Raw genomic sequence first — 14,096 nt, forward strand, 5'->3', positions numbered from 1 at the left:
TTTGCTTTTGTTTCCCCTGCCTTTAGAGATGTGTCTTGTAAGAATTTGCTGTGGCTGAGGTCGAAGAGGTTACTGCCTGTGATCTCCTCTAGGATTTTGATGGATTCCTGTCTCACATTGAGGTCTTTCATCCATTTTGAGTTTATCTTATGGTGTAAGAGAATGGTCCAGTCTCATTCTATGCTTGTGGCTGTCCAATTTTCCCAGCACTATTTATTGAAGAGACTGTCTTTTCCATTGGATATTCTTTCCTGCTTTGTCAAAGATTAGTTGACCATAGAATTGAGGGTCCATCTCTGGGCTCTCTATTCTGTTCCATTGATCTATGTGTCAGTTTTTGTGCTAGTACCTTGCTGTCTTGATGATCGCATCTTTGTAATACAGCTTGAAATCCAGAATTGTGATGCCTCCAGTTTTGGTTTTCTTTTTCAACATTCCCCTGGCTATCCAGGGTCTTTTTCTGTATTATTTGTATTTCCATACAAATTTTAGCATTGTTTGTTTCAGCTCTGTGAAAAATGTCGATGGTATTTTGATAGGAATTGCATTGAATAGGTAGATTGCTCTGGGCAGCATAGACATTTTAACAATGTTTATTCTTCCAATCCATGAGCATGGAATATTTTTCCATCTCTTTGTGTCTTCCTCAATTTCTTTCATAAGTGTTTTGTAGTTTCTAGAGTACAGATCCTTTACCTCTTTGGTTAGATTTATTCCTATGTATCTTATGGTTTTTGGTGAATTGTAAATGGGATTGATTCCTTAATTTCTCTTTCTTCAGTCACATTATTAGTGTATAGAAATGCAACTGATTTCTGTGCATTGATTTTGTATCCTGCACATTGCTGAACTGCTGTATGAGTTCTAGCAATTTTGGGGTGGAGTCTTTTGGGTTTTCCATATAAAGTATCATGTCATCTGTGAAGAGTGCATTTGACTTCTTCTTTGCCAACAGATAAAGGGCTGGTATCCAAGATCTATAGAGAACTTACCAAACTCAACACCCCCAAAAGAAATAATTCAGTCAAGAAATGGGCAGAAGACATGAACAGACACTTCTCCAAAGTAGATATACAAATGGCCAACAGACAAATGAAAAAATGCTCCACATCACTAGCCATCAGGGAAATACAAATCAAAATCACAATGAGATACCACTTTATACCAGTTAGAATGGCTAAAATTAACAAGACAGGGAACAATAAATGTTGGCAAGGATGTGGAGAAAGGGGAACCCTCTTACTCTGTTGGTGGAAACACAAGCTGGTACAGCCACTCTGAAAAACAGTATGGAGTTTCCTCAAAATGTTGAAAATAGGGCTATCTTATGACCAAGCAATTGCACTACTGGGTATTTACCCCACAGAAGTAGATGTGGTGAAAAGAAGGGGCACATGCACCCCAATGTTCATAGCAGCAATGTACACAATAGCCAAACTGTGGAAGGAGCTGAGATGTCTTTCAACAGACGAATGGATAAAGAAGATGTGGTTCATATATACAATGGACTATTACTCAGCTATCAGAAAGGATGAATACCTACCACTTGCACTGACATAGATGGATCTGGAGGGTATTATGCTAAGTGAGATAAGTCGATCAGGGAAAGACAATTATCATACGGTTTCACTCATATGTGGAATATAAGCAATAGCACAGAGGACCATAGGGGAAGGGAGAGAAAACTGAATGGGAAGCAATCAGAGAGGGAGACAAATGATGAGAGACTCTTGACTCCAGGAAACAAACTGAGGGTTGTGGAAAGGGAGGTGGGTAGGGGGATGGGGTAACTGGGTGATGGGCATCAAGGAGGGCACATGATGTGATGAGTACTGGGTGTTAAACGCAACTAATGAACAACTGAACACTACACCAAAACTAATGATGTACTATATGTTGCCTAATTGAATTTAAATGAAATAAAATAATGAACACTGGGTTATACACAATTAATGAATCACTGAACACTACATCAAAAACTAATGATGTACTATATGTTGGCTAACTGAACATAATAAAAATAAAAAATAAAAATAAATAAATAAAATAAAAAATAAATAAAAATTTAAAAAGAAGGTTTTTTTTGAAGATTTTATTTATCTACTTGACAGAGAGAGAGACAGCGAGAGAGGGAACACAAGCAGGGAGAGTGGGAGAGGGAGAAGCAGGCCTCCCGCTGAGCAGGGAGCCCGAAGTGGGGCTCTATCCCAGGACCCTCAGATCATGACCCAAGCCAAAGGCAGTCACTTAACCGACTGAGCCACCCAGGCGCCCCAGAAAGAAGGTATTTTAATAGAGATAGATATATTTTTCTAAACAGAAACAAATCTACTGAGAAGATGGCCTTATTTTACATATTTGCCAATTTCTTTAGTGTCTGCCTTAAGAGAAAAGAGCTGGATTTCTATGTATATTACTCTATGCAATCTTTTATGAAATAGTATCACGGCTAAAGTGTATGGAGAAAATTTGTTATCATACAGATAGATATGTTGGAGCGTCTGGGTGGCTTAGTCCGTTAAGCGTCTGCCTCCAGCCCATATCATGATCCCAAGGTCCTGGGATCAGGCCTGTATTGGGCTCCCTGCTCAGCGGGGGGTCTGTTTCTCCCTCCTCTTCCTCTGCCTCTCCCTGCTTGTGCTCACTTGTGCTCTCTCTCTCTGTGTCAAATAAATAAATAAAAAATCTTAAAAAAAAATACAGATATGTCATGGGAAATGGAGGAGCATCTTTATGGCCTTTCCAGTGTTCATTGATTTTGAAACTGCATCAAAACTTAAAAAATGGTAGTCCCTTAAAAATTGGCTGCTACCTGGAAAAAAGACACCTTACAAATAGTAAGCATGATATGTCTGTTATGTCTTTTCTGTTTGCAGATAAAATGAGGGTATTTTATAATGATAAAAGCATTAAAATTATTCAAGAAGGCACAGTAATACTATGTGTACAACTATTTACAGAACTCTAAAACACATAAGAAATAATGACAACACAAAAGGAAGAAATTCTTCACAATATCTTCCAGAAAATAAAAGCAGAGGGAAGATTTCCTAACTCATTCTATGAGGGAGAATTACCCTAATACCAAAACCAGAGGAAGATATTACAAGAAAGGAAACTATAGAACAATATGTCTTATGAATATAGATGCAAAAATCTTCAACAAAATATCAGCAAATCAAATCCAACAATGTGTAAAAAGATTTATATGCCACGACCAAGTGGGACTCATTCCAGGTGGGCAAAGTTGGTTCACTTTGGGGAAAATCAATAAACACAATCCATCATATCAACAGGCTAGAGGAAAACATCATATAATTATGTCAATGGATGCAGAGAAAGCATTTGACAAAATCTAACAGCCATTCATGATAAAAACTCTCAATAAGCTAGCAGTGGGGGGATATTTCCTCATTCTGATAAACAGCAACTACAAAACACATATAGCTAACATCATACTTGATGGTGAAAAACTAGATGTCTTTCCCCTACAATCAGGAATAGGTAAAGTGTCCCTTTTCACAAATTTTATTCAATATCATGCTAGAAATCCTAACTCATGCAATAACATGAAATAACAAAGACATGGAAAGGCAATAAAAGGTATACAGATTGGAAAGAAAGAAACTAAATTGTCTTTGCAGATGACATGATTAAGTAGAAAATGCCACTGCATCAACAAAAACTTCTGTAAATAGCAGCTTATTTTTTTTTAAAGATTTTATCTATTTATTTGCCAGAGAGAGAGAGGGGGAGAGTACAAGCAGGGGGAGCAGCGGCAGAGGGAGCAGCAGGCTCCCCGCTAAGCAAGGAGCCTGATGTGGGACTCGATCCCAGGACCCTGAGATCACGACCTGAGCCGAAGGCAGACGCTTAACCATCTGAGCCACCCAGGTGCCCCAGTAACAGCTTATTAAAACACGGTTGCCGAATATAGGGTTAATAGGCAAAAGTCAATTGCTTTCCTATATATCACCAAAGAAAAATGAAATTTGAAATTAAAACCACTTTACCATTTACGTTGGTACAAAAGAAAGAAAAGTTAAGTATAAATCTAGCAAATATATGTACAGGATTTATTTGAGAAATTCTACAATACACTGATTTAAAAAAAAAAATCAGAGAAGATCTCAATAAATGAAGAGATAGTCCAGGTTGTCAGATAGGAAGACTCAATATTGTTAAGACGCTAATTCTTGATCTTGATCTTTCTATTCAAAATAATTCCAATCAAAATCTCAGCTAAATACTTAGTGGATATTCACAAATTAATTCTAAAGCTATCTGGAAATTTTAAAAAGATCCAGAATAAACATAAAAATACTGTAGAAGAAGAATTAAGGCCGACACTATCCAATTTCAAGTCTTACTATAAAGCTAAGTAATCATGATGACATGGTGAAAGGACTGACAAATAGATTCATGGGAAAAAATTGGAGCCCAGAATAAGACCAACAAAAATACAGTCAACTGATTTTTTGACAAAGGAACAAAGGCAATCCAGTGGAGAAAGAATAATGTTTCCAAAATTTGATATAGGAACAATTGGACATTCATATGACAAAAATTAACTTAGACACAGACTTTATACCTTCACAAAAGTTAATTCAAAATAGACCACAGACCTAAATATATAAGTAAGAAATATAGAACTTCTGGAATACAACACAGGAAAATCTGATGACTTTGTGTTTGGTGATGAGGTTTTAGATTCAACACCAAAAACATAATTCATGAAAGAAAAAAATTAGACTTCACCAAAATTAAAAACTTCTGATCTCTGAATGATACTGTTAAGTGAATGAAAAAATAAGCCACACCATTTTCAAATAACATATATAATAATGGACTCGTGACCAAAACATACAAGAACCCTTAATACTCAACAAGAAGATAACATAGGTTTGTATATAGTTGGCCTCACAGGACTATTTGCATACTTTAAAAGCTACTGCCTGAGAGTCTGGCTCCTAGTCAGCCTGAAACTAGGTTCTAAGTGAGATTCCTCCCCTTGGAACACCAGCAGGACTTAGCACACCCTCAATAATGGGAACATATCAAGAATAAATCAGGTGGTTTAGATAGTCACAAAGGTTTGAGAGACAACCAAGAACTAGGGCAAGGTTGAATGAGAAGTTTCATTACCTACACAAGGACACTCATTAAGACTTAGAGAAGTAGCTATTGTACCTAATACACAGAAATAATGAGAGTCAAGCAAAATGAGGAAACAGAGAAATTTGTTCCAAATGAAAGAACAAGACAAAACCTCAGAAAAAGACCTTAATGATATGAAGATAGGAGGCCTACCTGATAACAAATTTAAAGTAATGGTCATAAAGATGCTCACCTAACTTGGGAGAAGAATGGATGAACACAGTGAAAACTTCAACAAAGAGATAGAAAATATAAGAAAGTACCAAACAGAAGATACAATAACTGAAATGAAAAATACATTAGAGGGGTTCAACAGAAGACCGGTTTAAGCAGAAGAATGGATTAGGGAGCTGGAAAGCAAAGCAATGGAACTCACCACAGAAGAGCAGCAAACAAACAAACAAACAAAAAGAAATTTAAAAATTGAAGATAACTTGAGGGACCTCTGGAACAATATCAAGCAGAATAACATTCACATTGAAAAGTCCCAAAAAGAAAAAAGAGATAGGAAGAGGCAGAAAACTTATTTGAAGAAATAATGGTTGAAAACTTCCCTAACCTAGAGAAGGAAATAGACATCCAGGTCCAAGAAGCCCAGAGAGTTCCAAGTAGGATAAACCCCCCAAAAGCCACACCAAGACATTAATTTAATTTAATTTAATTATAATTAAAATGCCAGAAGTGAAAGAGAGAATTTTAAAAGCAGAAAGAAAACATCAAATTGTTACACACAAGGGAAAACCCATAAGGCAGTCAGCTGATTTTCAGCAGAAACTTTATAGGCCAGCAGACAGGGGAATAGCCTATGCTGAAAGGAAAAAAAATCTTCCTACCAAGAATATTCTACCTGGCAAGGTTATCATTCAAGATATAAAGAGATAAAGGGTTTTCCAGACAAGCAAAAGCTAAAAGAGTTTATCACTACTAAACCAGCCTTATAAGAAATGTATTGGAATGTGTTCAAATTTAAGTTGCTATCAACTTAAAATAAAGTCATATACAGGATGATATCTGTGAACCTCACAGTAACCACAAACAAAAACTTATAGTAAATACACAAACGAAAATGAGATAGGAATCTAAATGTAACATTAAAGAAAGTCATCAAACCACAAGGAAAGAGAAAGAGGAGGAGAATAGAGAGGAACTACAAAAACAGCCAGAAAACAACAAAATGGCAATAAATAAATACCTATCAATAATTACTTTAATGTAAATGGATTAAATTCTGCGATCAAAAGACATAGAGTAGTGAAAAGGATAAGAAAACAAGACATATGTATATACTGCCTACAAGACACTCACTTCAGAAGGACACACACCAACTGAAAGTGAAGGAATGAAAGAAGATATTCCATGAAAATAAAAATGAAAAGAAAGCTGGTGTAGCTATACTCATATAAGGCAGAACAGACTTTCAAAGACTGTAATAAAAAAAAAAAGGATTTCGATGGATTCCTGTCTCACATTGAGGTCTTTCATCCATTTTGAGTTTATCTTTGTGTATGGTGTAAGGGAATGGTCAAGTTTCATTCTTCTGTATATAGCTGTCCAATTTTCCCAGCACCATTTATTGAAGAGACTTTTTTCCATTGGATTTTTTTTCCTGCTTTGTCAAAGATTAGTTGACCATAGAGTTGAGGGTCCATTTCTGGGCTCTCTACTCTGTTCCATTGATCTATGTGTCTGTTTTTGTGCCAGTACCATGCTGTCTTGGTGATCACAGCTTTGTAATATAGCTTGAAATTAGGCAACGTGATGCTCCCAGCTTTGTTTTTCTTTTTCAACATTTCCTTGGTGATTCAGGGTCTTTTCTGGTTCCATACAAATTTTAGGATTGTTTGTTCCAGCACTTTGAAAAATGCCATTGGTATTTTGATTGGGATGGCGTTGAAAGTATAGATTGCTTTGGGCAGCACAGACATTTTAACAATGTTTATTCTTCTGATCCATGACATGGAATATTTTTCCATCTTTTTGTGTCTTCTTCAATTTCTTTCATAAGTATTCTGTAGTTTCTAGAGTATAGTTCTTTCACCTCTTTTGTTAGGTTTATTCCAAGGTATCTTATGGTTTTTGGTGCTATTGTAAATGGAATCGATTCCCTAATTTCTCTTTCTACAGTTACATTGTTAGGGTATAGGAAAGCAACTGATTTCTGTGCATTGATTTTGTATCCTGCCACATTATTGAATTTCTGTATGAGTTCTAGTAATTTAGGGTGGAGTCTTGGCAGTAATCTCTTCGACATCAGCCACAGCAACTTCTTTCAAGACACACATCCAAAGCAAGGGAAACAAAAGCAAAAATGAACTTTTGGGACTTCATCAAGATAAAAAGCTTCTGCACAGCAAAGGAAACAGTCAACAAAACAAAGGGGCAACCCACGGAACGGGAGAAGATATTTGCAAATGACACTACAGATAAAGGGCTGGTATCCAAGATCTATAAAGAACTTCTCAAAATCAACACCCCAAAACCAAATAATCAAGTCAAAAAATGGACAGAAGACACAAACAGACACTTCTCCAAAGACGACATACAAATGGCTGACAGACACATGAAAAAATGTTCATCATCATTAGCCATCAGGGAAATTCAAATCAAAACCACACTGAGATACCACCTTATACCAGTTAGATTGGCAAAAATTGACAAGGCAAGAAACAACAAATGTTAGAGAGGTTGTGGAGAAAGGGGAACACTCTTACACTGTTGGTAGGGATGCAAGTTGATACAGCCACTCTGGAAAACAGTGTAGAGGTTCCTCAAAAAGTTAAAAATAGAGCTACCCTATGACCCAGCAATTGCACTACTGGGCATTTACCCCAACGATACAGATGCAGTGAAAAGAAGGGCCACATGCACCTCAATGTTCATAGCAGCAATGTCCACAATAGCCAAACTGTGGAAAGAGCTGAGATGCCCTTCAACAGATGAATGGATAAAGATGTGGTCCATATATACAACGGAATATTACTCAGCCATCAGAAAGGATGAATATCCAACTTTTGCATGAACATGGATGGAACTGGAGGAGATTATGCTAAGTGAAATAAGTCAAGCAGAGAAAGTCAATTATCATATGGTTTCACTTATGGAATAGCATGGAGGACATTAGGAGAAGGAAGGGAAAAATGAAGGGGGCGGAATCAGAGGAGGAGATGAACCATGAGAGACTATGGACTCTGGGAAACAAACTAAGGGTTTTTTTTGGGGGGGGATGGGTTAGCCTGATGATGGGTATTAAGGAGGGCACGTATTGCATGGAGCACTGGGTGTTATACACAAACAATGAATCATGGAACACTACATCAAGAACTAATTATGTACTGTATGGTGACTAATATAACACAATAAAAAAAAACAAAGAAGAGCACTACATAATGATAAAGAGGTCAATCCATAAAAAAATAGAAGATTTATAAATATATATACACCCAACTAGGAGCACCAAAATATATAAAGCAAATATTAACAGACCTAAAGGGAGAAATGGACTACAACACAATAATAGTAGAGGACCTTAATATTCCACATACAATAAATAGATCATCCAGACAGAAAATCAGTACGGAAACATTGGCTTTATTTTTTTTTAATTTTTTTATTGTTATGTTAATCACCATATATTACATAATTTGTTTTGGTGTACTGTTCCATGATTCATTGTTTGTTCATAACACCCAGTGCTCCGTGCAGAATGTGCCCTCCTCAATACCCATCACCAGGCTAACCCATCCCCCCACCCCCCTACCCTCTAGAACCCTCAGTTTGTTTTTCAGAGTCCATCATCTCTCATGGTTCGTCTCCCCCTCTGACATACTCCCCTTTTCTTCCTCTCCTGTTATCTTCTTCTTTTCCTTTTTTCTTAAAATATGTTGCGTTATTTGTTTCAGAAGTACAGATCTGTGATTCAACAGTCTTGCACAATTCACAGCGCTCACCGTAGCACATACCCTCCCCAATGTCTATCACCCAGCCATCCCATCCTCCCACCCCCAACCACTCCAGTAACACTCAGTTTGTTTCCTGAGATTAAGAATTCCTCATATCAGTGAGGTCATGTGATACATGTCTTTCTCTGATTGACTTATTTCACTCAGCATAACACCCTCCAGTTCCATCCACGTCATTGCAAATGGCAAGATCTCATTCCTTTTGATGGCTGCATAATATTCCATTGTGTATATATACCACTTCTTCTTTATCCATTCATCTGTCGATGGACATCTTGGCTCTTTCCACAGTTTGGCTATTGTGGACATTGCTGCTATAAACATTGGGGTACACGTACCCCTTCGGGTCCCTACATTTGTATCTTTGGGGTAAATACCCAGTAGTGCAATTGCTGGATCGAACGGTAGCTCTAATTTCAACTGTTTGAGGAACCTCCATACTGTTTTCCAGAGGGGTTGCACCAGCTTGCATTCCCACCAACAGTGTAGGAGGGTTCCCCTTTCTCCACATCCCCGCCAACATCTGTCGTTCCCTGACTTGTTAATTTTAGCCATTCTGACGGGTGTGAGGTGGTATCTCATTGAGGTTTTGATTTGGATTTCCCTGATGCCGAGCGATGTTGAGCACTTTTTCATGTGCCTGTTGGCCATTTGGATGTCTTCTTTGGAAAAATGTCTGTTCATGTCTTCTGCCCATTTCTTGATTGGATTATTTGTTCTTTGGGTGTTGAGTTTGATAAGTTCTTTATAGATTTTGGATACTAGCCCTTTATCTGATATGTCATTTGCAAATATTTTCTCCCATTCTGTCGGTTGTCTTTTGGTTTTGTGGACTGTTTCTTTTGCTGTGCAAAAGCTTTTTATCTTGATGAAATCCCAATAGTTCATTTTTGCCCTGGCTTCCCGTGCCTTTGGCGATGTTTCTAGGAAGAAGTTGCTGCGGCTAAGGTCGAAAAGGTTGCTACCTGTGTTCTCCTTTAGGATTTGGATGGACTCCTGTCTCACGTTTAGGTCTTTCAACCATTTGGAGTCTATTCTTGTGTGTGGTGTAAGGAAATGGTCCAGTTTCATTCTTCTGCATGTGGCTGTCCAATTTTCCCAACACCATTTGTTGAAGAGACTGTCTTTTTTCCACTGGACATTCTTTCCTGCTTTGTCAAAGATAAGTTGACCACAGAGTTGAGGGTCCATTTCTGGGCTCTCGATTCTGTTCCACTGATCTATGTGTCTGTTTTTGTGCCAGTACCATACTGTCTTGATGATGACAGCTTTGTAATAGAGCTGGAAGTCCGGAATTGTGATGCCGCCAGCTTTGCTTTTCTTTTTCAAAATTCCTCTGGCTATTCTGGGTCTCTTCTGGTTCCATACAAATTTTAGGATTATTTGTTCCATTTCTTTGAAAAAAGTGGATGGTATTTTGATGGGGATTGCATTGAATGTGTAGATTGCTCTAGGTAGCATTGACATCTTCACAATGTTGGTTCTTCCAATCCATGAGCATGGAACGTTTTTCCATTTCTTTGTGTCTTCTTCAATTTCTTTCCTGAGTATTTTATAGTTTTCTGAGTACAGATCCTTTGCCTCTTTGGTTAAATTTATTCCTAGGTATCTAATGGTTTTGGGTGCAATTGTGAATGGGATCAACTCCTTGATTTGTCTCTCTTCTGTCTTGTTGTTGGTGTATAGGAATGCCACTGATTTCTGTGCATTGATTTTATAGCCTGCTACTTGACTGAATTCCTGTATGAGTTCTAGCAGTTTTGGGGTGGAGTCTTTTGGGTTTTCCACGTACAGTATCATATCATCTGCAAAGAGTGAGAGTTTGACTTCCTCTTTGCCGATTTGGATGCCTTTGATTTCTTTTTGTTGTCTGATTGCTGTGGCTAGGACTTCTAATACTATGTTGAATAGCAGTGGTGAGAGTGGACATCCCTGCCGCGTTCCTGACCTTAGGGGAAAAGCTCTCAGCTTTTCCGCATTGAGAATGATATTCGCTGTAGGTTTTTCGTAGATGGCTTTTATGATATTGAGGTATGTAACCTCTATCCCTATACTCTGAAGAGTTTTGATCAAGAAAGGATGCTGTACTTTGTCAAATGCTTTTTCTGCATCTATTGAGAGGATCATATGATTCTTGTTCTTTCTTTTGTTAATGTATTGTATCACGTTGATTGATTTGCGAATGTTGAACCAGCCTTGCAGCCCAGGGATAAATCCCACTTGGTTGTGGTGAATAATCCTTTTAATGTACTGTGGGATCCTATTGGCTAGTATTTTGGTGAGAATTTTTGCATCCATGTTCATCAAGGATATTGGTCTGTAATTCTCCTTTTTGATGGGATCTTTGTCTGGTTTTGGGATCAAGGTAATGGTGGCCTCATAAAATGAGTTTGGAAGTTTTCCTTCCATTTCTATTTTTTGGAACAGTTTCAGGAGAATAGGTATTAATTCTTCTTTAAATGTCTGATAGAATTCCCCTGGGAAGCCATCTGGCCCTGGGCTTTTGTTTCTTGGGAGATTTTTGATGACTGTTTCAATTTCCTTAGTGGTTATAGGTCTGTTCAGGTTTTCTATTTCTTCCTGGTTCAGTTTTGGTAGTTGATACAGCTCTAGGAATGCACCCATTTCTTCCAGGTTATCTAATTTGCTGGCATAGAGTTGCTCGTAATATGTTCTTATAATTGTTTGTATTTCTTTGGTGTTGGTTGTGATCTCTCCTCTTTCATTCATGATTTTGTTGATTTGGGTCATTTCTCTTTTCTTTTTGATCAGTCTGGCCAGGGGTTTATCAATCTTGTTAATTCTTTCAAAGAACCAGCTCCTAGTTTCGTTGATCTGTTCTACTGTTCTTTTGGTTTCTATTTCATTGATTTCTGCTCTGATCTTTATGATTTCTCTTCTCCTGCTGGGTTTAGGCTTTATTTGCTGTTCTTTCTCCAGCTCCTTTAGGTGTAGGGTTAGATTGTGTATTTGAGACCTTTCTTGTTTCTTGAGAAAGGCTTGTATTGCTATATACTTTCCTCTCAGGACTGCCTTTGCTGTATCCCAAAGATTTTGGACAGTTGTGTTTTGATTTTCATTGGTTTCCATGAATTTTTTTAATTCTTCTTTAATTTCCTGGTTGACCCATTCATTCTTTAGTAGGATGCTCTTTAGCCTCCATGTATTTGAGTTCTTTCCGACTTTCCTCTTGTGATTGAGTTCTAGTTTCAAAGCATTGTGGTCTGAAAATATGCAGGGAATGATCCCAATCTTTTGGTACCGGTTGAGACTTGATTTGTGACCTAGGATGTGATCAATTCTGGAGAATGTTCCATGGGCACTAGAGAAGAATGTGTATTCCGTTGCTTTGGGATGGAATGTTCTGACTATGTCTGTGAAGTCCATTTGGTCCAGTGTGTCATTGAAAGTCTTTATTTCCTGTTGATCTTTTGCTTAGATGATCTGTCCATTTCAGTCAGGGGGGTGTTAAAGTCCCCCACTATTATTGTATTGTTGTCAATGTGTTTCTTTGCTTTTGTTATTAATTGCCTTATATAATTGGCTGCTCCCATGTTCGGGGCATAGATATTTACAATTGTTAGATCTTCTTGTTGGATAGACCCTTTAAGTAGGATATAGTGTCCTTCCTCATCTCTTATTACAGTCTTTGTTTTAAAATCTAGTTTGTCTGATAGAAGGATTGCCACCCCAGCTTTCTTTTGGTGTCCATTAGCATGGTAAATGGTTTTCCACCCCCTCACTTTCAATCTGGGGGTGTCTTTGGGTCTAAAATGAGTCTCTTGCAGACAGCATATGATGGTTCTTGTTTTTTAATCCAATCTGATAGCCTGTGTCTTTTGATTGGGGCATTGAGCCCATTTACATTCAGGGTAACTATTGAAAGGTATGAATTTAGTGCCATTGTATTACCTGTAAGGTGACTGTTAACTGTCTGTTGTCTGTGTTCGTTTCTGCTCTTTGCTGCTTTTAGGTTCTCTCTTTGCTTAGAGGACCCCTCTCAATATTTCTTGGAGGGCTGGTTTCGTGTTTGCAAATTCCTTTAGTTTTTGTTTGTTCTGGAAGCTTTTTATCTCTCCTTCAATTTTCAAGGAGAGCCTAGCTGGATATAGTATTCTTGGCTGCATATTTTTCTCGTTTAGTGCTCTGAAGATATCTTGCCAGTCCTTTCTGGCCTGCCAGGTCTCTGTGGATAGGTCTGTTGCCAATCTAATATTTTTACCATTGTAGGTTACATATCTCTTCTCCCGAGCTGCTTTCAGGATTTTCTCTTTGTCTCTGAGACTCGTAAATTTTACTATTAGATGTCGGGGTGTTGACCTATTTTTATTGATTTTGAGAGGGGTTCTCTGTGCCTCCTGGATTTTGATGCCTGTTTCCTTCCTCACATTAGGGAAGTTCTCTGCTATGATTTGCTCCAATATACCTTCTGCCCCTCTCTCTCTTTCTTCTTCTTCTGGGATCCCAATTATTCTAATGTTGTTCCATCTTATCGAATCACTTATCTCTCGAATTCTGCCCTCGTGATCCTGTAGTTGTTTCTCCCTCTTTTTCTCAGCCTCTTTACTTTCCATCATTTGGTCTTCTATATCATTGATTCTCTCTTCTGCCTCATTTATCCTAGCAGTTAGTGCCCCCATTTTTGATTGCACCTCATCAATAGCCTTTTTGATTTCGACTTGGTTAGATTTTAGTTATTTTATTTTTCCAGAAAGGGTTTCTCTAATAACTTCCACGCTTTTTTCAAGCCCAGCTAGTATCTTTAAAGTCATGATTCTGAACTCTAGGTCCGACATCGTACTAATGTCCGTATTGAGTAGGTCCCTGGCTGACGGTACTACCTCTTGTTCTTTTTGCTGAGGTGATTTTTTTCGTCTTGTCATTTTGTCCAGAGGAGAATAGATGAATGAGAGAACAAAATGCTAACAGGTTTACAACGTCCCCAGGAAATATACTGTATACAAATCAGAAAAGACCTGA

Source organism: Callorhinus ursinus, unplaced genomic scaffold (assembly GCF_003265705.2).
Source record: "Callorhinus ursinus isolate GAN/ISIS: 27379988/994484 unplaced genomic scaffold, GSC_fseal_2.0 scaffold15, whole genome shotgun sequence".
Classification (NCBI taxonomy): Eukaryota; Metazoa; Chordata; class Mammalia; order Carnivora; family Otariidae; genus Callorhinus; species Callorhinus ursinus.